General features: G+C 41.9%; 1 long non-coding RNA gene across 2 annotated transcripts in view; it reads right to left on the minus strand.

Moving 5' to 3' along the window:
• Nucleotides 1–23,257, minus strand: part of LOC108352734 (uncharacterized) — a 26,640-nt gene extending 3,383 nt beyond the window's left edge. Inside the window, exons 1-4 of one of the 2 annotated variants that reach the window (XR_001841105.3) lie at nucleotides 10,115–23,257; nucleotides 7,876–8,017; nucleotides 6,553–6,722; nucleotides 4,939–5,111 (exon numbers count right to left, since the gene is read on the minus strand). This is a non-coding gene — a long non-coding RNA (uncharacterized LOC108352734). Of the gene's footprint in view, nucleotides 1–4,938; nucleotides 5,112–6,552 lie in introns of both variants that reach the window. The other variant, XR_001841104.3, reaches the window with a different exon arrangement.
• Nucleotides 23,258–23,763: the final 506 nt, after the last annotated feature.

A 23,763-nucleotide genomic window follows, 5' to 3' on the forward strand; every position in this document is an offset into this window, starting at 1 on the left:
ACTGTTTTGTGACGTTCACAGAAAGGAGTCCAGCCACACTCTAGTTGTGTCAAACAATCGGTTAATTCAATGAAGTTGCCAAAAAAGTGGCAATCAATTCAGCGGGAAGAAAATCAATCACGGAAGTTGTTCGGTTATTTTGTAGACAAAACAGTCGGTGGAGTGATTGAATTTTTCACTTTTCAATGAGTTGTTTTGGCCTTGTGCGGATGCCGTCATTAACTCATTAATCACCCAGAACTCCTCGGTGGCTGAGAGAAGGAAGCCATTAGTTTGCAAGTATAGATCGCATATTAACAATATGCAAAAGGCCTGCCGGGGTGAATGTACTCATTGACCCCATTTGAGAAAAATGAGGTTCACAAATATTTTACAGCATATGGAGGTAAACTCTACCTGATCCGTCATTTCACTTTCCACTTATAAAACTCTGCGTCCTTCAGTACGCACGCACCAAGAACGCAATGCATACGAAATGCACACATTTAACCCTCATGTTGGAAAGATGTTTAATTCTTGGAGTGTCAAAAACTAAACTTCGCTGTACATCACAAACTCCCTGCATTGGTTTTATGTAATTTCCAAATAGAGGAGCCTCGTACACATCACAATTAGCTCCTGCCCATGTAGCATACATATATGCCATTCTGATAAATATGTATATTTTCCCATATGGTGTTGAATGTTAGCTTCTAATTTACCTCTTAATTTTTAATTAATTTTAAATTACATTCTAAATGAAGCCGACAGGAGTCTAATTTCCATGTCTATTTGCATATCTGTAAACACACTGCTGACATTGTTTATCTAGTCCCGATCCCCCCCACACACACCCAAGGATTTTTCCTCACCCCAGGTGGATTGGGACCACCAGCACATCAAGGTGCCCTCTAAGTCTTGCCGAGACCTCTCTAGTCCAGAATAAATGATGCTGTTTCTCTTTTCTACACAGTGACCATAGAGGATTCAGAGAGGCCAAGGTCAATGATCATAGTTAAGCCTCCTGCTCTCTCAGAAGGATGGCGTTGTCTATGCTGCCCCTTTAGAAAAGTAAACTATAGACATTATGCCTAACCCTGCAGAGTTTTAAAATACTCTATAGCCTGAACTCTTGAATTATTAAAGCCAAATCAAGAAAAGTGTCAGAGCTCGTCCATTCCCAAGGTTGATGTATTCCTAATCCAGTAAGAAGAAGGTGACCGAGAGTGAGGGCCATTTCCTCAGTGATGAACGATAGGCAAGTAAATTTTTGTCTGAGCCAGCTGTCATCTAGCCGTACCTGTGGCTGCTGTGGTCTGTGAGTACCTTGTCTTTTGATCACAACACACCACGAATGCAAGTGCAGTCAATCAATACACAAGCCTCCTCAAAGACCCTTTGAGGCTGACAATGAACCCAGGATTCAAGGAGACTTGCCACCTTCCTGGACAACTTGCACCACGAATAGGGCTGCCCGGATGCTCTTCCAGCCCAGAACAACTGATTTTTCCTCTTAATTCCTGGCTCCCAAAGTGAAAATGGTGCGTCTAAACATCTCATCTTGCCGTTAGAGAGCAGAGTGTCACACTATTTGTTAGGGGTGAGCTTGGTGACCACACTTGAGTCACATGTTAATCCCAGTGGGTGGGCCACTATCACAAATTTGAGCCACATTTGAAACAAGCTTAATTAAATACTGGCCAGGATGATAGACTCTAGCCAGGTCCACTTCCAGGTTCCCAGAATTAGCAACAAGTCACGTTTTGCAGAGGCTTGTAAAGGCAAACCCCTAAGGCTTCCATATTTCCCATCAGGTCCATTCAAGGGTGAAGTGGAAATTTGTGGTTTCATGGGAGACTCAATTGTGTCACGTGGTGTTTTTCCAGAAGTTGTCATTGGAGAGGATGTTTTTGTTGAAGCAGACGCATGCGAAGATGTTTAGCTGAGAACAGAAACATGGTGTATTTCTAGAATCGGTCTGAAAAACAAAGAGTGTGTGGTATTTTGCTAGAGCTGGCGCTTGAGAGAGCATGCAATGTTTGGGGAGGGTCTAAATACAACCCAAGAGACAGTGAACCATGCTGCGTGGTATTGGGTCACCTTACTGCTCTTTGCTGATCATCGTTTGTCATGACTTCGTAGAGTAAAAAACACACCAAAGAACTTCTGCTGGTGTCCCAGCAGCTTCTTGTCCCTTCCATGGACTCCGCCTACTGGCAGAGCCTGGAGGTTTCTTCTGCATTGAACTGTGGTTGCTGACTCATAAATGGTATTTGTGTACGAATGGATCAAGCTACCGCTGCTGATTCCGGTAGACTGAACTGCTGTTATCAGGACAACACAGATTGGATTCACCCCCAAAGAATCCATACAGGTTCTCCTTTGCCCTACTAACCTTTCCTTTCTACTACCTGTGGTGGGTGGTGGGCTAGAAAGGAGGTGAAAGCATTTAGGTTTTAAAAAATATTAGGCCACACAGAGGCAGGCATACAGCCCGATCCGTCTCCCATCTATGTTCCTCCCACCTATTTGTGATCAAGCACATCCAGTGCAGTTGGAACAAACATGAAATGGGAATGAAAGCACGTGACTTGTTATCTTCCATAAACAACATCCTCCAGTATCTCAGGAAGTACCTACCATTCCTTAGGCAAGGGGCTTACGTGTTAGAGTCATTTTTGTTTCATGGATTTCCTAGGCACAGTAATTAGCACTTAAAGTATAACTTTAGCTCTCACACACACACACACACCTGAGCTGGTACCCTGGCTCCTCTATGACCTGAGCAAGAATCTTACCCTCCCAGTGTTTTATTATCTCCATATCCTAAAGAAGCATATCAGAAGCGATTATCTTCCGAGGTTGCAGCGAAAACTAAAGAGGAGAGTAATCTCCTAGAACCATTTTCCATATGTTGCTTTCCTCTCCGGGGGGGGGGGGGGGAAATAGATGCGGAGTCCCACACCTACCAGATGTTAAATGTGCTACCCCGTGACATCTAAAGGGAACAGACTTGACCTGGGGGATTATTTGCAGGTGGCCTGATCTTTAATCTAGGATCGGGACACCTGCTTTCTTGTAAATCAACTTTCCCGTCCAGCCTACCAGGAGACGAGCTCTCCCTTTCTGCCAAGTGTTTATCAGACTGAAACCTGCCCTCAATGGACCAAATTCAGTATTAAATGTGCCACAATGAAGGTCTTTATGGCTCTGTGCTGTCATCGTTCCATCAATCAATCACCCACAGGAACAGCAACACTTCCCCCTACAAAACAGTCTCCCTTCCAACTAGCCAAGAGACATTCGCATCAAACATTGGCTGGTGCCCAGCCTGATGCCGTTCTGCAGGATGAACCACGATTATGCAGGGGCCCCTTGATCTTCCTCTAAGGGACTGTAGCCTCAGACTCACTGCGTGCACACTACCAAGGATTGGAGTCTACCACCGAAGATGTACACAGATAGATATAAGGATGGAAGCATACTAAAGAATCAAGACTGGCTTGGATTTAAAAACATAAATAAACAAATAAAATGATTCAAGTACAAATCAGCTCACAAGGAGATTGCACTCAATTATAAAACCAAGAACCCCAGAGCCGCTCTTAGGTCTTCAGTATTTGATGCTAAATAAATAAATAAATAAATAAATAAATAAATAAATAAAGTTAGAATGCTAGGTTTATTATCAGAAATGCACTCTCCATAAAATAAGGCAATACCTCTTGCCCAAGAAAGCAATGTTTCCACGCGCTGAGCTCTTAGAAACCTTGTCTCCCACTGGTCCCCATAAAGGGAAATCTTGAAGTTTGAAACTACCCACAAATTTATCCCATAACTATGCCTTTTAGATAAATAAAAAGGCTCAAAAATTAGTCTCCCAGCCCTTTCTGCCACTACAACTTTACAGGTAGGGTACTTTCATGGACTGCCTTATTTGAGAAAAGGCTCTCATCTTGGAACAATCCAAGACTGCTCTGTTTGACTGTTAGGCCGGGCACTGCGTTTCTCTAGGCTGTGATGACAAGTGTGCTCCAAGACTTAAGAGTGTGCCATCCCCGGAGAAAACACTGAGCCATTATTTGTTTTATTACCTGAACTTCTTAGAGCTATAGAAGTGACAGGTGCAGGGATTACGGACGTGGCCCTGTTAAATGTGAATTCCAACTGTCACTTGCTATGCGACCTTGCAAAGTTACCTAACCTTTTAGCTCCACTTTTCCTCACTTATAAAATGGAGATAGTAATATTACACACTTAACAAGATTAAAGACTTTATGCATACAGAGGACTCAAACATTTAGCACAAGAATTATGGGATGTTCCGATGTAAAAAAAACAAAACAAAACAAAACAAAACAAAAAACAAAAACAAAACCAGGTAGGCTTGTAATCTAATGTCCCTGATGGGATACACACGTGGCTGCTGTGGTCTTCATGAAATTTTTGTTTTAGATTGGATCCTGCAATGCCATGTGCTTTCTTTCAGTCTCAGTCACAGACAGTAAGGAAGGAGAAAAGATTGCCACTTTTGATCACTACTCTAAGCCCAGCACTGAGCAGGTTTTTTTTTCACATCATACAATCTCATTCAGTCCTTACAGCTATCTAATGAAGCAGAAATATATAATCCATGTCCAAAAGCAAGCTAAGCCCAGACATGAGTGAATAATTATGCCATATGCCCACTTGCTAGCACTCGCCCTACAAAAGCTCTCTGCCCGGCCCTCTGGGTCTCCAGGACTCTCATTCACAAAGCCTGTTATGTGACTTCTGTGTCTGCTGGATGTCACTGTTTCTTCTGCAAGGCACAGATCTCTAAGGGACCACTGCCAATTCGGCTGGTGGCTTCTATGTGTGTCCAAAGCCACCATCTTTTCTGGGCACTAGCCTTTGTTCTGTGTGCCACCATCACTGTGGGGAAGCTCCTAGCAACTCCTGCTGGTACCAGATACTCACCAAGGATCATTATTGTGGCTGTCCCATGCCTTCCTGCCATGCTGAAATGGTCGCAGCGGTGTGGGGGATGCCTCTGGTCATCTGGATTATTACAGTTCCCTAGGGTTGTCATAACACGAATGTCCATGCCTTGCTGTCTCCCGTGGCCCAAGAAAAGACAATTCAGTTCTTCCCTACGTCCAGAACAAAGAAAAGAAAGAAAGAAAGCAGGACTGGGTGAGAGGTGTGTCTGACCCTCTGAACTCTAAGACAATTGCTCTTCTTTCTAAATTCTGGGTCTTGACACTGAGCCTCCTTTACAACTTGAAAAGAAAATTCGAGGATGCCCTAATCACTTTATTGATTTATTTTTAAAAGATTTGTTTTGTCCCTCAGGGTAGAAACTATGCAAGTAAATACATTTGTCTAAGTGTCACTGTGCTCATGATATAGACATTAATAATATCCTCAGAGGAAATAGGGGAATAGGGTGATAATAACATATCCTGAGACAATAAAATTCGAGCTCTGAGACAAACAGAGGCAGCGACAACAGCTCTGTGTACCTTAGGGGTCAGTGAGTTAACCTTGCCATTCTCATCCACAAAATTAGTAAGTAAGATCATCTTGTCAAAATTCAAGAAACGGAGTTACTGCACATGGAAGCCTAGCACATTGTGGGTGCTCTACCAATGGTCTCCATTCTTTTCCAGTTATCATTCATTTGAAATTTACCATGGATATGGATTTTGGGGCTCAGGGTCATGAAAAGCACCATGAAGCTGAGAGACTAGAATCATTCCGTAATCACTTGGTAGGGGTGGGGTTCAGGGACTACTGACTATGTGTACTTAGTCTTGTGTTTGATCGCTGTCCTATTATGAGAAACAAGATTACCAAATTCCTGCTCATAGAGGTACCCACATTTAAGTAGGAAGATGTAAAAGAATCAAGAAAGCCTTTTAAGGTACCGCATCAGAAAGCAGTATTAGCCATTGTTATTGGAGCTCTGACACAAGCTTATGAATAATGTCAGAGATGGAAAAATGAGAGGTCTGGGAAGAGTTAAAAATGTCTCATTTCTGCCAAGTCTCTGTGACACTGGGGAGACCAGGCTGGGGAGGACTGCTAGTGTGAACATGAGGTAGGGGTAATCCTCTGCTGTGGGAGGTCAGCATAAGCTCATCTCGACTGACACCCCCTTTACCAAACAAGCATCGTCAAAGTGATAGGTTAATAGTTCAGTGAGTAGTGCGTTTATTGTTAAGATCCTCTGTGGGTGAAAAGGACCTGCGGTTTTATTATTAGCCATAACTGTAACTGGTGAGTTAGCAAAACAGGTCTCAATTCCAAGTTCCATCCTATAGCAACACTGCAGAAAAGAAATCTAAACTCACAGACAGCAGACAATTGGTCAAATGTGCAATAAACACTTTAGAAACGCACCATTAGGCTAGTGGTGGAATAACGGATTCAGATGGTGCACAGGAGAGAGAACAGAGCCAGCCATGGCTTCTACCAGGAAGGAGCCCACACCAGCTTGTAGCAGAAAGCCTAGTTATGTGGTTTCATTCTCATTAGTTCCTCACAATCACATCCACGTAAGGGCAATGTCACAATGGGACAAGAACCTACCTTGCCATGGTGCCAAAGAGAGGTGGTGAGCTGTACACCAAGTCACAAAGACAAACTCAGTCAGACCTTGGAATTCATTGGTGAGGTGGACCAATGGGTACAAATACTCATGGCAACACTTTCATTGAATTCATTAGTCTTATAAATGATGTTCTCATGATACAAATTTCCTGCAAAAATATTATAGACCATTAGAAAAATTAACAGGTAAAAAAACCTGTGGGCAAAGGACTTTACCTCAGTGTCAGAGATCTGAACTCAGGATTAAATGTGCTATTCTGTCAAGACAATGCTTCCTCAAAGTGATGTGTTGGGAGTCTGTGTTTCTAGAAGGATATCACTACTAATATGGGTGATCCAGGGCTCCATGATGACAAGAAGTTGTATGAGGAGTGGGAACAAACAGGTAAGAGTGTGGCAGGTCATAGGAAGGTCCTTAACACCTACAATAAATGTGGAAAAGGACAAAACACACTGAAGGTGAATATTTTGACCTAATGCAGTCTAACCCAAGCTACCACCTCCAGGAGACAGAAGAAGCTAGTATTTTCTGTAAATTTTAAAAAAGGCTTCCTGGCTGTCTAAAGAGATAGACGATTAGACAATTCTATTAGACAATTCTGCATCTCTTTGACTGAAAGGAGCAATAAACAAAATCTGTCCTTGAAAGGTCAACTGCAGATTGGTGTAAAGTGATGGCAGGGCAATTAAAAACAGCAGTGTCTTTAGCATGTGTGCAATTTCTAAGAAACCACAAGCAGAAACTGGAGACCCGACCTTGACTGTATAGAAGCATTGGACTTGGTGCTCTCTGCAGGGAGACCTGATGATTGGATGCTGGTCAAAATCCTGACTTCCCCCGGGGTCACTGAACTTTGCAACCAACTACAAGAGCACTGTGTCATCTGGTGAGCAGAAGGTGGCATCAGTGTTCATTAGTAAAGAAGGTTCCTTTTTGGTTCCAGAGTTGTTGGGGTGTCATTGTTTTGTTTGGTTTTTCATATATTTATACGACATTATTTTAGTCATATTCATTCATCCCTACCTCCCTCCAACTTTCTCTACTGCCTCTCCCACTCTGTCTCCTCCCCAAATTCATGTTGTTGTTTTTTATTGCTTCTTATAATCCCCTGAGTCTAGTTAGTGCTCCACATATGAACATGTATGTGGGGTCATCCACCAAGGAATGTTCAACATACCAATGGATACTTCCCCAAAAGAGAGTGGTACTCCCTTCCCTCAGCAGCCATCAACTGTTAATAGATCCTCCAGTAGGGGCGAGTCCTAGGTCTTCTTCCCATTCATATTGGAATTGTGACTTACCAAATTCTGTCCAGATCTTGTGCAGCAACAACAGCTGCTGTGTGTGACAGTCATCCCTTCAGAAGTTAGCATTTCACAGTTCTCTCCTCCTCTGCTGGTTGTGACATTCTTTATTCTCCCTCTTCCAGAATGTTCCCAGAGCCTTTGATGGGAGAAGACTCATCTATAGCTAAGCACTCATATCTCAATCGATGCTCAATCATGATCATCTATTAAACATGCACACACATGCACACACACACACACACACACACACACACACACACACACATACACTGGTGGTTTGAATATGCTTGGTCCAGGGAGTGGCACTATTAGATGTGGCCTTGTTGGAGGAAATGTGTCACTGTGGACATGGGCTTTGAAACCCTAGTCCTAGCAGTCTGGAAGTCAGTCTTCTCCTAGAAGCCTTCAGAACAAGAGGTGGAACTCTCAGCTCCTCCAGCCCCATGTCTGCCTGGATGCTGTCATACTCCCACCTTGATGATAATGAACTGAACCTTTGAGCCTGTAAGCCAGCCCCAGTTAAATGTCCTTATAAGAGTTGCCTTGGCCAGGATGTTTGCTCAAAACATTAAAATCTTAACTAAGACACGCACGCACACAATCACTTTTAAAGGAAGACTTGAAAATAAAAGCCAAAGCTGATCTGACAGTTATTGAAGTACTAGTAACTAAAGATAGTTTCTGGTAACTTTCATGGCAGATCTATTTATAAAAGTGTTACTTACCATCTCAAATCTTCAAGTTTCCATTAACACATACATGTGTATGTGATCATTACTAAGTATGTGCCTTGTGTCATTTGTGTACTTCCCAGGCATTGCTGTGAGTGAGCCTCACAAGAGGCATTTCACAGATAAGAAAATAAAACACAAACAGGTCTGTTGACTCCCCTAAGGTCAAACAGCTAACAGGAGGCAAAGACATGGAATTATGACCTGGAAGCTTGAGCACTATCCTGGGTTGCCTGTGTGGTAACCACGGTGCAGTGAAACAAGATGAGGTGTCCTTAGGAAGAAAACGGGGAGCACACATTCCTAAAGTATAAATCTCTGCTTTCAAATCATTTCCCATGACACGGAGCTTCCTGGGGTTTTCTGCAAATCACTTTTTATAATATCGCATCCTTCGCAGAACCACGGAATTTGTAAATAAGGAGTTATGATCCTTTATGAATCATATTTTTGTGATTGCTTTTGTGCGTTGACATGGCTGTGCCATGAAGAGCTCGGGTATTTGATCAAACAGTATTCTGAGTGTATTTGTAAGGGTTTCTCCAAGTGAAACTAAGATTTTGAAATTAACCTCCTTGATGTGGGACATGTCCAATGTATTGAAAGTCTGACTAGGACAAAACAACTGGGTATCCCTCATGTCAGAGCACTTCTTGCTAGACGAATTTGAGTTGAGCTAAGACATTAGTCTTTGCTTCCTTTAAGGCTCAAGCAAGAACCTCAGCTCTTCTTGAATCTCCAGGGGACCATGGCTAGTCTTAGGAGACTCGTGTGGCAAAATATGCGCAGAACATCACCAATGTCAACAATAGTACAAATAGCAATACCAACAACAACAACACCAATAACATCAACACTGACAATATCAATAACAGCATCACCACCAATAACAAGAAGACCAACGAGACCAACACCAACAATATTAATAACACCATCACCAACAATAACAAGACCAACACCAACAATATCAATTACACCAGCAACAGTAATATCAACAATAACAACAACAAAAGCCACAACACGGTTATGTCCTCACAGTCATTCATGCTATACAAAACACTATTCTTCAATACTTAGAGATTGTGTGGGTCATTTTAGAAATGAGTAAACTGAGGCCCAGTAAACTGCCCAATAATCATAATTGATGGTCCAGCTAAGACTGCAGCCACACCCCGCCTGACTCACTTCCTTCTGTACAAACTGGCTCGCCATAGAAAATGCAATCTCCCACAACTAACACTAAAAAGAATAGCAGCATGTTTGCAATCTCTAGGTATCTCATTAATGCTAATTTTCTCCAAAACTACATTGCATTTCTTAGAAAACCATTATCTTCCTTCTTTTCCAGCTTCGCAGGTTGTCGCTTCAGCTTTTGAAACTATTGAGTCTGATTTTTCTAGGAACCAGTTCTCCTTCTTATCTCTGTTTGATCAATCAGCAACTAATGGGTATTTTTCCACAACTGCTGATATGAAAGAAATAGGAAAAAAATTACTCCTCACCTTATAGTCCCCGATTCATCTGATCTGAGCTGGATTCACAGGCAGAGAATTGGGAAAACGCATACATCACTAGAGTCTTTCCTCTTTCTGAATGCCAAAAAGGATATAGAGTCGGGTACCCAAAAGATGACCTTTGCAGCTCATAAGGGCATAGGCAGCTAGACTCGGTTGCTAAGGATAGGATAAACCACATACCCTCACTACAATTCCCAAAGCTAAAAGATATTGCTTCTCGGAGAGGCGGGGTCCCTATTAATATACATGAAATAACTGCATGAAAAGTAAAATTGAAGGCATTCTTTTCTTCAAATAAAAATAAAGGGATTATTTTTTTGTAATACAGAAAGAACATTTAAACCCATCAAGAAAAGTGATCTGTGTCCTTCCAACGCCTCAGTCCCAGTGTATAAATCACTCTTTACAGTGCCAGAGTAGGGACTCTGTGGCCCCAGACTCACTCCATTAGGGAGATAAGCTATCAAGGATGAGAAGAAAGTTTGCAGGAAAAAAACAGATAAATAAAAGTAGATCGTCGCCTATCTGCCAGGAAGCACACTTTTCTGCCCAGCCATTTGCAAGAAGAGCTAGAGGAATCGGTTGCTATGCAATTACAAAGCATTTTCTCTCCTGAGCTATGCCACCCCACCCTCCTTTTTCATCCCAATTGCTGCATTTCTAGAGTACCATGCTGCCATTTTTCTCCTTTCTGTCTAACACCAATCGCAATTCTGGGCTGCTGTCCCCGCAGCTGATGGTGTTAATCTCCATGGGAACCACTGTGACTCAGAGGGTCAATGTGTGCTTGGCAAATCCTGCTCCAATCACTGCCAGCATGTTACCATCAAGGGCAGCAGAATTGTCCGTGATCACATTTCTGTCTTGTAAATGTTGCCATGGAGTCACACAGCTTACAGGCAGTACCTCGGAGGAAAACTCATCTTAGCACTTCGAAGCAAATGCTGCCACTGCTATCTTCTATGCAAACTACATTTCTGTGTGCCCCATTCCAGAAGTCACTGGGTCCAGTATTTAATAAAGACTGAGGTTCTCTTGGACTTCCTCTATGTCCATTGTCCTGATTTAAGGTCACATGTTCTATTATAGATAATAGTGGTTCTTCAATAGGAGTATTAATGATCATGGAGACAATCACTCCTCTTTCACCAAAATATTCTTATTGTTCTGTTAGTGTGGGAATGGAGGAGTATGGGTTATTGAAGGATATGAAATCTATTTGGTGGTCTTCTACAGGATGATGATAGTAGAAGTAAGCTGTTGGCTCAGATGAAAGGACTATCACACAGTTTACATGGCTAACAGCAAGCCAGAAATCACCTCCTGTCAGGCCAGATTCCAACATACATGTGTAAATATTTCTCTCCTCTCAAAGGTTCACCTTCTAGTGATACATCACTCAAGTTGTTGGGAAATCTTTATACTCAAGAAGTCTGCTCATAATTCTTTCATCCATCGACTCTCTGAGGAAACAATACTCTCCCCTCCCTATTCCCATTGGATCTCTAATGGTGATGGCCAATATTCAGCTCTTCCTGCTTCAATATCCAGACCCCTCATATGTTATTATGTGTCTGTGTCTTCTGCTAGTTTCTTACAGACAGAAAGCGTGGCTCATTCTGTACACTATGGACCTGGGTTGGATGCAACACCCCACATGCTCCTTGGTGGACTTTATTTCTTTCTTGGTCATGCTAGCCCAAGCCAAACACTTCTGATTTCCTCTATTTTTCAAATCAGTAAGCAAATCATGGCTTTTTCTTGCCTCTGCCTTCTAACAGGAGCACTAACGGTATGAAAGGAGGAAGATTGGATCATATGTCTCCACTACAAAACTATCCTTCAAATATCATGCTATGTGGCAAAGGTAATGAAGTATCTAAGAAAGTCTATAAAGGGTGCAGTGAGTCCTTCAAACAGCCTTGAAAGTTCCCTAGTAAATGAGTATTTTACAATGGCAGCAGACAGTAGGCATCACCTCACCCAACTAGAAGGATATGAGACTTCTACCGGAAGTCATAGAGCCGGTACTTGCACAGCTGAGACTGGTGATCGCATCTGTGTCTTGTGTCTATCATGTTCTTTACAACATACTAGTCTAACTCAAAGAGCTATATCCAAGCATTTTATATGCTTCTGGATGGTTGTCTGGGTATTGTACATGTAAAAAGACCATTCATTGATCTTACTACCTGAACTTCAATCACTCTCTTCTCTGATGTGACCATGTATGAGCTAGTAAGTACCCTGATGATATTATAAGGCTGAAAACTACCAATACTGGTAATCTTAGTTTTGTTCTCAGACAAGAAAGGTATCTATAAAAAAACTGTAGAAGGTGATGGATGGTATTGGTCCTGTTTGTATTTATCAGAAGGCATGTGGTAGTTTATTCACAATAGTTGCGAATTGATGAATAATTTTCTAACTATTTATTCTTGAGTTATCTATCACAAAATTTCAAACCCAAGTTAAACTATGCTACCACTTGACCCATTTCCTTACAACATGGCTCATTTGCCAAATTTCATACATTCCCAATAATCAATTGGTTTGCATCCAGAAAACTTACATAAATACTCACATTTATTCAAAAAATAAATAATCTGAAACCCAAATATAGTAGAGATAAGCATAGAAACTACTCCAACATACAAATAGATAGCATTTGATTAGAGATTAGAATGTGAATTTGAAGCATGTGCTTAAGAAGTAAGAGAAGGGGGCAGAAGACACAAACCAAAGAGCAGGGCTGGGGTAGAGCACGTGCATGAAAGACACAAAGCCTTGGGCTTTGCCTCAAGGATCACAAAATTTAAAGTGAGGACACACACACACACACACACACAGAGAGAGAGAGAGAGAGAGAGAGGCACGGAGAGAGAGACAGAGACAGAGAAACAAAGACAAACAGAGAAGGAAATGGTAGAGGAAAGAGAGAGGAAGAGAAAGAGAGAGGAAGACAGAGACAGAGAAGCAAATGAGGAAATGGAAGAGGAGAGAGAGAGAGAGGAAAAGGATGAGACAGAGACAAAGCCAAAGAAGAAAAATGTGTGTGTGTGTGTGTGTGTGTGTGTGAGAGAGAGAGAGAGAGAGAGAGACAGAGAGAGAGAGAGACAGAGAGACAGAGAGACAGAGAGACAGACAGAGAGAGAACAGCAGTTTCTACCACATCTTCTCACTTATAGTTCCTTTGTCTTGGTACAGCACACCATGACTATGATATAGGGTCAGAAAAGAATCTTTCCTGTGCTCCATTTCTGATGCTGCCAATAGCAACCTCTATAAGCTAAGGTAGACAGAAAGGTCAGGCCTTGGAAATAAGAAAATAAGATATCACTTATGACGCTCTGTATAGAGGAAACGTGAGTTCTATTCCAGAATTTCGGGCACTGAGAACTGAAACTCCATGTCTGAAGCCAAACAGCCATGTGTCAAGTGAGAAAGAAATTTGTTCCATAGTAATCATATCTGGAAGGAAGCTCCCATAAGCCCCGAGGAGGGATTTGTTCACAGTCCTGCCTACGCTCATTTTACCAATCTGCACTAGAAAGGTTCTCATCCAATGTCACCAGAAAAAAAAAGAGAGAGGAGTACAAAAGGTGATTCAAGCAGAAAACTATAAAAAGCACATATCACAAATAGTTTATTTAAATGTCAAACACAGACATCATCTCTGATGTGTAAGCCAGCCAGCAGCCATTGGCCAAATGTCCTCAAAGCTCTTTTATATAAAGCACTCTCAGAATACCTCCCTTACAAAGAATAGTTTCAATTTTCTAAACATGTCTAAAACATTATGACACATGAGCACTTTAACTACAAAGTTCCCTTTATTTTTATAATTTTTAATCACCTTCCAGTCTTTCTAAAAGTATTTTGTTATTTTTGAGAGCAATAACTCCTTCCATAGTTATAATTTATCCATTAGCTATGTGTTACAATGGTACTGCAAAATTACAAGTACATTAGAAAGAATGAGTTTGGAAGAAAACACAATTGATATACAGCTCAGTTCTGAAAGTAGGCCGGTTCAATAGAATAGTAATGTGAAGTACTATCAAGAAGTATTCAGTTGAGCATAGGTGTCCACCATCAGCTTATATAGAAATCATGGAAAGGTCTATTTTATCCAGTGAACCAGTTAAAGATCCAAACAATTCATAAGACATATACCTATCATCACTCCTCCACATTTGAATAACATCTCAAGCATTAGATTTGAAGGCTTCTATAATAGATAACCACCAACTAGGTTTATGAAAACAACACAATGTTTCCTCCCATAGTTCTACAGATCAAATGTCCAAGATCAAGGTGTCGGTAGCTGTGATCTCCCTAAATTTCCCAGAAGAATATCTTCACTTGCTTCTTCAACTCCTTCAAGGACCCTTCCTCCAAAGAAGGTCCCATACTTAGATTCCAGGCAGATGTGAGCATTTGATACACAGTACCTGTTTTAGGGTCTCATTGCTGTGAAGAGACACCATGACCAAGGAAACTCTTATAAAAGAAAGCATTTAATTGGGACTGCCTTACAGTGTCAGAGGTTCAGTCCATCATTATCATGGTGGGATGCATAACAGTGTTATAAGCAGACATGGTGCTAGAGGAGCCAAGAGTTCTACATCTTGATCTGAAGGCAGCCAGAAGGAGACTGTCGTCTTCAGGTAGTCAGGAGAGGGGTCTCTTTCCACACTGGGCAGAGATTGAGCATAAAGAACTCAAAGCCCACCCCCACAGTAACACACTTCCTCTAACAAGGCAACACCTACTCCAATAACACCTCCTGATAGTATCAGTTCTCATGGGCTAAGCATATTCAGACCACCAGAATGTTGTCATAGTTTGACAAGCTTTCATCAACATACCTCAAACCTGCTACTGTCTTTACCAGAAAGCCCCCACCATTCCTTGATAACTAAATTCTTAACATTCTTCAGTTCTTAACCATGAAGTTATTTCTCCTTCATGCCACCCTCAGCAGTGTTGGATAACCTTTCTGCTTGTTCTTTGAACCCATGCACTGCCTATTTAATATAGTTCATTTGTCTCCATTGACAGTACTTGTTTTCCTTACCTATTCTTACCTTTTCTACAACCATTCAGTACCCACTAGATGTATACACTCTCTAGACAGAGGCTAGAACACAATAACAAATATGTAATTAGGCAGGATCTCATGCAGCCAAAGCTGGTCTCAAACTCTGTAGACAAGGATGATTTTGAGCTCCTGAGCTCCCTACCTCTACCTCCAAAATGAGGGATTACAGGTGTGCCATGACAGTTGATATTCATTTGATTTTAAACACCCAAAGCTGAATGTATTGAATACACTGAAAAGTACAAAATTCTGGAGAGCAAAGCAGCTAATAAGAAGGGTGACCCGAAGATACAATTTTTTGCTTAAATAGAAGCTTTTGAGAAACTAAAGACATAAGGACACATACTACCTCTCCTTTACTCAGAAGGCACCAGAAGGAATTCATGATGGATAAGTCTACACGACTACTAAAGCAACTTTGATCTCTAAGACTTCTCTCATTCTCTCATATGTTAAGTGATAAAGAGCTGACATCTGCCTTGTCTCTTTGCAACATAGACCAATTGCGACAGATCATGTTAAGTCCTTACAGAATAGCACTCATATCACTAAACATTCAGTCTAATAAAGGGTTAAACAAATCCCCACAAGCATCCCTACAGAGGACGTGAAACAACAAACCACTTGCTATTGTGAAAGTACTAGTCTTTCTAACTCAGGAAATGCAACTAACTACATTTCCCAGTGTTCCTGAGTTAGGGGTGACCATGTGACCAAAGTCTGAACCACGAATATATGCAGAAGTATCTTCTACACTTATTAATTTATTTACTTATTTATTCATTTATTCATTCATTCATTCACTTTACAAACCAATATCAGTCCTTCCTCTCTTATTCCGGACCATCAGGGCTTCCCAGGTGTGCTCCTCCCTTCCCCTTTCCCTTTCTAGTGAGCTAAGAGATGGCAACCTCCAGCAAAGGGATAAAGAAGGGAACCAAGGCTCCCAGTAGGGGGACATGGTGGCCTATGAAAGCAACAAACAAAGCTGATCTGTTACAGTGGTTTGGGTCCTTCCCAAACTGACAAGATCTTCCTAGATTTAATGTCTTCCATTGGAGGGAAGTTAAATTTAACTAAATTAATTAATTTAAATTAATTGCATTTAATTAATTTAGCTCTCATCCTGAGGGAAAGAAGAATAATGAGAAAATATTGGCTAGCCCTGCTCTATGCAATTTATATTGGAGAAGATGGGGCATCTGTTAACCGAGGTGGGGGGGGGGAGAGAAAGAGAGAGAGAGAGAGAGAGAGAGAGAGAGAGAGAGCACTAGTCACTATCAAATACCATAACTGAAAACTTGGCTTTCTTTTGTATGTAAACCATTAGACAGCTGGGCTAATAGGCATCTAGCTTACACAGCAGTCAGTCCACCCAAAGAAGTGCATCTTTAATTTTGCCCATACACATGGAACATCCATTCGAAGGGCATACGTTCAAGATTGCCCATAGATGTTAGAGCAGAGATCTGAAATCTGCCGGATGACCAAGTCCAATTCTATGCTATTCCTTGGCCAGTTATTGGAAGAGACATTGTCTGCTGTTAGAAACATTGCAGATGTTTCTGGCTTTACTGGAGGATACAGAATACACCCTAGTTTGTGGGTTACAATTATCCTGTAGTTTTACACGTCTTCATGCATCTGAAGTTGATCAATACAAATGGAGACGGTAACCCTAAGTCAGGTTTGCAAAGCTGAGCTGCAGAAAAGCCTTTGCAGACAAATGCACATGTTAATGAGAAGAGAAAGGCAACAACTGTTATTTCTTTTGATAGGCACAGAAACAAGAGGAGTGCTGTCCGGATGAAACCTTTGCAAATGTCAAGTGTAGATAGATGAGCAGTCATCAAAGGATTGTGGGACATGGCTTACACACACACACACACACACACACACACACACACACACACACACACACACCATAAAACATCATACTGAAAGTGCAAAGTCAGGCTGAGGATTTTGAGGGAGATCCTATCAGAAATCACTTCTGAGCTCTCACTGTTGCAAGATCCCGGAATGGGAGCCCACACACCTGAGGGTGACGAGCCTTGCCTTTAAGTTGAAAGCCTATGTTTTCCCGTAGCTGTTGTACACTCTGCATGTGGAAACTTCATAGCTTACATTGTCCTCCTCTAGAGAGTCGTTATTTCCCACCGAGTCTTAAGAAGTGTGTTTTTTCTTTTGTTCTCCTTTGTGTAGATACATACATCCTTAAACTAGTGTTGTCCATTGAATCACCAAATAGAATGGCATCATTTTTAAAATGTTGCCTCAGTGTGGTGACAGGTGGAAGGAGCGTGTTCAAATCTTTTCAATTCTCTATACAAGCTTTTTTAGTGTGCCCTCTTCTGTGGTCCTTAGGTGCACAACTGAACAAAGCTTTCCAGTTGCTCTTTGGGACTTCATTTAATTCCAATACTATTTAAATAAGTTAATTTGCTTCTCTGGAACTTAAATACATCCTACTCCAACCTGAACAGAGTTAAGTATGGGGGAGGGGAGGATGTTGGATGCTGGATGGAGATTATAAGCTGTTTAAGGATGAAGGTTGGGGACGGAATTATCACTTGTCCTTTATTCTGATATATTCTTAAAGGTGTTGCAGCTTGGAAACGCGTTTCCAGATGCAAAATTAACATCACGGAGAATCGCCGGGTTCAGTTTGATATTTAATGTCAACTCTTCTGTACAGTGTGAGGGGCCCCACCTTTTAGCATTTAGGAGATAAGTCTCTGCTTTGAATTTTCCAATTATTACCTGTCTTGTGCAGTTGCAACAGGACCATAGCGAGCATTTGGGTTTTACTCGGGAAACGTAATTACAGTTTGAAAAATAGTAGAAAATGCACTCCTATCACGGCCTTAGTGGCAGTTTATATGCTAAAAAGGAAACGCTTAGGGCCTAATTCATAAGCGCTTTGTGCCTCATTTACATTTTTCTATGCAGTTTACTTGGGAAAGAGCATAATGCATGTTTTTCAAGTAAAATACGCCATTCTGGGATTCATTCAACTTGCTCTCCATTGTTCTCATTGAGGGCCAACTGTTCTTTTCCACAATCCTAAAGGGCACTAGTAAATGGGGTGGGTGGAAAGCCTTTAATATTAACTAGGAGAAAGGCTTAACGCCCTTGTAAAGAGCATTTAGAGAATTTACAGCCACCTCTAGTAGTGCAGTGTGGGAAAGCCTATTGTGTGTTTACTACGAAGTCTGTTCCCCAAGCCCTTTATAGAGGATATTGAAGAAATTACAAATCAATGAGGATATTTTTTTAGGGCTGCTCAGAATTCACGACAAGATTCTGACCATTCCACAACCAATCCGTGTTCTTTCATTCAGTTCAGCGCACCCTTCCTGCCAGCAAGCGTCAGAGCAGACTGAAATTCTTTATAAAAGTCTTATTTCTTAGGCTGCACAACCCTGGCTCATGTCTGGATATCTGGAATTTTGAGTGTTGCAAGTAACCCTGGGGTTCTTATGCCTGTCTCACAGTGTAGAGCAGCAGACTCGTGGCATCACCACGATTTAGACAAGGCCACCAAAAGGGAGGTTCGCTGGCAAGTGGAGCTAACCAATTCTCCTTTGGTGAAGTAAGAAAATGTGAAGACCAAAACTCACAGCTGTGGGAGACAAAATTTGGGTTACAGGAATGAAGCCATAAACCAGCAGGTGCCACCTATGGGTTTTTTTTTCATCCTTTTTGCCCCCTCCTCCTCCTCCTCCGACCTCTTCCTCTTCCTCCTCTCACTGGCTGCCATTTTCAAGGATCCACAGAGGAAAGGCCATGACCACAAAGTATTGTTCAGTGATCATTGATACACCAGGTAACGAATACTACAGATCACCAAATAGTTTGTCATTCTAAACACTGCCAAAGCAGCCAGGCCAATTTCTTTCATCTGCTAAGTTTACTGACTACACCGGGTGCTTCGGAACCATCTGGCAATCAGCACTGCCTGTTCCCAGAAGACTGGGAATTGGACGTTGTTCTATATAGGAGTGGCCTCCATCTTCACAGAGCAAACACCGAAAGGTAGAGAGCAGAGGAAAGCCAGAGGCCTTGACCGGTTTGTCTACGTCTATACCAGGTTAAAGCTCTGAACTTAATGTTTGTATGGTGATTGGTAAAAGAAAGAACTTATGCAGAAGGCAGACATCCCGAGCCATCCACACCTGGCTTTCCTCTCCCTGGCACATAAATAGATTACATTTCTGTGTTTGGGTAAATGGAAGTGATGCCCGTCATTCTCAGAACAAAGCGTTTCATTAAAAGTATGAACTCTTGGTACATCTGATCACTACCCACCACCGCTCCGCTCCCCTCCCCATCCCGTCTCCCATCCAATTCCATCCCTCCATCCACTTCCGATATCTATTTTATCTCCCCTTCTAAGAAAGATTCAAGCATCCTCCTTTGGGCCCTCCTGGTTACTTAGCTTCTTTGGATCTGTGGATTGGAGTATGGTTTTATCTTCTACTTCATGGCTAATATTCACTTATTGGTGAGCACATATTATGCATGTCCTTTTGGACCTGGGTTACCTCACTCAGGATGACGTATTCCATCCATTTGCCTCCAAAATTCATGCTGTCCTTGTTTTTTTGTAATAGCCGAGTGGTATCCCATTGTGTTAATGAACCATATTTTCTTCATCCATTCGTCGGTTGAGGGACATCAGGGGGCTGTCTCTGAATCTGTTGCCTGCCTATAGATCTCATTCCCCTGACTGGGCCACCTTATCTGGCATCAGAGAGGATGTCACTAGTCCTGCAGAGGTATAGGGGTGATAGACTTCTCAGAGGACCAGGGTAGAAAGATCTGTGTGAGGAGGGACTGGGAGAAGAAGGGGGTACTTACATTGGGAAGTTAAATGAATAAATAAATAAATCAAGGGAGAAAAGGAATTATTAAAAATAATTTTATAAGGTTTATTTATTTTATGTATGAGAGTACACTGTCTTCACACACACAAGAAGAGGGCATCAGATCCCATTACAGATGGTTGTGAGCCACCATGTGGATACTGGGGATTGAACTCAGGACCTCTGGAAGAGCAGTCAGTGCTCTTAACCGCTGAGCCATCCCTCCAGTTCTAAAAATATTTTTCTTTAAAAAGGAGTAGAGAAGGCATGACTCTTTTACACAAACCTCTTCAATGTGACCAAATGTCTTTCCATATGGAACACCCTTCACCTGACATGACTGAAGTATTCCCAGCAAGTCCTCTGGATTTGAGGTCACCTTTCCAAGCAAGAAATAACCCTTTTTCCTGTCACCACATCAAGAAACAAAAGCTGTTGGCCAGCACAATATAGTGTTTCTTCTTCTGATTACACTAGCATGGAGAAATATGTCACTTTAGCATATCAACACCCCCAAAAATGTATCCTAGTAAACCAAGGTTTCTACCTGGACACCTGGCTGAAATGTTGGATGACCAAAACCCACAGAGCATTCCACTGGAAAGGCCCTGATGACCAAACAGCCAAATAGCTTTCCATCCTCACTTTGCAGCAGCATCAAGCTCCGGGCAACAATAAAGTATTTGAAAACATTTTCTGGGTCTGAGGGAAGCCTGGAGCTTCAGTTCAGAAGGGATTATTTTGAGGACTGAACGAGATAATGCATGTCAAAGTGTTCTATTTACCACATGGAGCTGCACAAGTAGGAATTAGACTCCACAAAGAGCCATTTAGACTATTCTTGAGTTCACATAGATTCTTGCTTTTCCGTTCAAGGGCTTTGTTTTTTATATTAAAAATAGAGCAAACTTTGTTGGATGGGGGGGGGAGGCTCCCCATCTTCCAAACCCATGGCTTATATACTTCCCATTTTCCATTAAGGTCTGCATTTCCTGGCATCCTTTTATTTCAACATGTATCTATTAAGCTCTAGCTAGAAGGGTAGAAATGACTGAGAGAGGTAAAAAGCAGAAAAGTACTCACCAGGGCCTCCAATTTCATCCTCTATGCAGAACAATTAGTGACTGCTAATGTTTCTCGTGTTACCATCAAGAAATTTGAATAAAAGTACAGTAATTTCTATTAACGGCTGTCTCTGGGAGAATGTCTCAGTAACAATGAGGTTTGGTTAGTATATTCAAGATTCAATTTTTGTCCTTGTTAAGTTCTTTGGATGAGGTTGTTTCTCTTCTGGGAATTGCTGGGGCTTCATTAAGCAATCTGGCTAAGGAAAGGTTAAGCTAAATATTAAAATGCTTAAACTCTCTATGATGTATTTTTTAAAGACAGAGAGAAAGACTTATTTGAGGCTTTTTTTAAGAGAGAAAAACCATTACACTGTCTTCTACTGTGTCAGTTTGCCCTAAAGCATGCAGCTTCCTGAGCTTAATGGGCTCCTATTTCTTCTCAACCCTTTCACTCTATTAATTATGGTGGCGGGTGCTTAGAGACACTGAAGCAATCATTTGTAAGATGATAGGAGCCCTCCTGGTTCTGTGAGGTGGGTTTTAGCCATCTAAAATTACCCAAATGAAACAGATGTTGCAAACGGAAGTCCTTATTAGAATGTTTTCTTTTCATTACCCAGTAGAGAGCTGTAGTCCACAGGCTCCCGTCACATAAAGGAGGACTGCCTAAGATGTTGGGGACTGGCTCTGCTGCCTACCCCCAAAGAATTCCCAAAGAATTCTGGCTCAAGTCTCTTGACACAACACAAAAAAAGCCAGACCTGAAGCTGTGAACCAAACTCCAAGAATGGAACTGCCAAATGTGCTTGGCACCCAGCCCCTCCTACGCGTTATTCTGAAGGTTCTCCAGATCTCTAGGTCCCGTCATGAGGCTACTGAAACACAAAGCTTGATAAGAAAGAATTTGGACAAATCATCCCACAAACCATATTGTTAAGGCCGCCACTGTGTGTGTGTGTGTGTGTGTGTGTGTGTGTGTGTGTGTGTGTGTGTGTGTGTGTGTGTGTGTGTGTGAAATTTCCCCATTTGCAATAAGTAGATAGATCCCTTTGCAGTATAAAAGAAAGGGTAGAGCTATGTGGTGCCACATACTGATGAATGGTAAACGCCTTTATCCATACAGCTGAATCTACCCCTCTGGTACCCAAACTTCACATCCCAAAATTAATTCACTCAATAACATTTACTCTAAGTCCAGCATCTCTCTGGTTACTGAGGAAACAATGATGAGCTAGATGAAGTCCCAGTTCCCATGGAGCTGACCGTCTATTGACAGGGAGATGGCTAAGACAGTGATGCATCGTCAAATGTTGACTGCGCATGCCTAGAAGAAACTAAACTAGGAAAGAAGAGTGGAAATGATCCTGGATTTCAATACTGTGGTTAGGGAATGCCTCGCTGAAGAAGTGGTCTGAAAAAGACAAAGGAATAAGCAATGAGAAATGAGACGGGAAATTCAGAATGAGCACCGCGGGTTCAGAAGCCAGCCTGTGTGTGGAATCTTCAGGCCAATGCAGGCATGGCGTCCCAGGCATAGCAAGAAAGGATGCTGGAGCTGTAGCACAAAGAGTATTCTCTAGACAGGAGCAGAGAGGTCTTCTCACATAGGTCTGCTTAGCCGCAAGGAGAACTTAAGAGTCAGTCCTAAACAAGGTTGCTTCTGATAAACTTGCTTTAAGCAGGTTAGAGTGAGAATACAGACAAACTGGTTTTTAGTAAGATCACTCTGCCTGAGAGTTTTACCAGACATCCTGAGAGCCGGGGTATGAATTGGGAATGGGAAAAGAAGTCCAAGTCCTATTTCAGACAGCATATGGGACTATACACCTGCACACCATCAAAGAGTCCATCGTCGCCTGCTTCTTCTCTAGGCTGGTGCCTGTTGTTTGGGTTTAGAATAATTCTGAAATGCTTGTGCTTATGGACCTGATTCCCAGCTGTTAGCACTGCCATGAGGAGGCAGAAACTTTGAGATGAGACCTAGTTGGAAGAAGTACATCCCTGGGAGTTTTCCCTGAAAGGACATATCTTACATCTCATTCCTGCTTGCTGTCTCTATCTCTTTCTCCCTCCCCTCCTTCTCCCCCTTCCCCCCTCCCTCCCCCTCCCGCTCCTCTCCCCTCCCCCTCTCCTTCCAAGCCTTCATAAAATGATCTGTTGTGTGCTCCCATGCCCTCCCTGTTATGACACAGTCTCACTACAGACCTGGAAAGATGAGACTGAAAATTTGAAACCTGAGCCAAAATAAACCTTTTCTTTTTTTTTAACCTGATTTCTCTCAGGTACTTCTTAATAGTGACAGAAATGTGTCTACTGTTATACTCGCCTGAGCCAGGTTCTTCCTCTGCTGAAGAATGCTGATAAAATTCTACACGACTGCTTATAGAACCTGTTTTCCAAAAGGACAAGAGCAAAGCCATCATGTGACAATCTAGACATGCCCAAGATGTTCTATATGTGGCAACCAATGAAAAATGTTAGATAGGTGGGAAATAGGCAAATAAAATTCCTTGCTTGCTTGCTTTCTCTCTTTATTTCTTTTATAGAACTACTCCAAAGAGCAATTCTTCCATATGCCCCATTAAGGAACTCTTC

Source organism: Rattus norvegicus, chromosome 14 (assembly GCF_036323735.1).
Source record: "Rattus norvegicus strain BN/NHsdMcwi chromosome 14, GRCr8, whole genome shotgun sequence".
Lineage (NCBI taxonomy): Eukaryota > Metazoa > Chordata > Mammalia > Rodentia > Muridae > Rattus > Rattus norvegicus.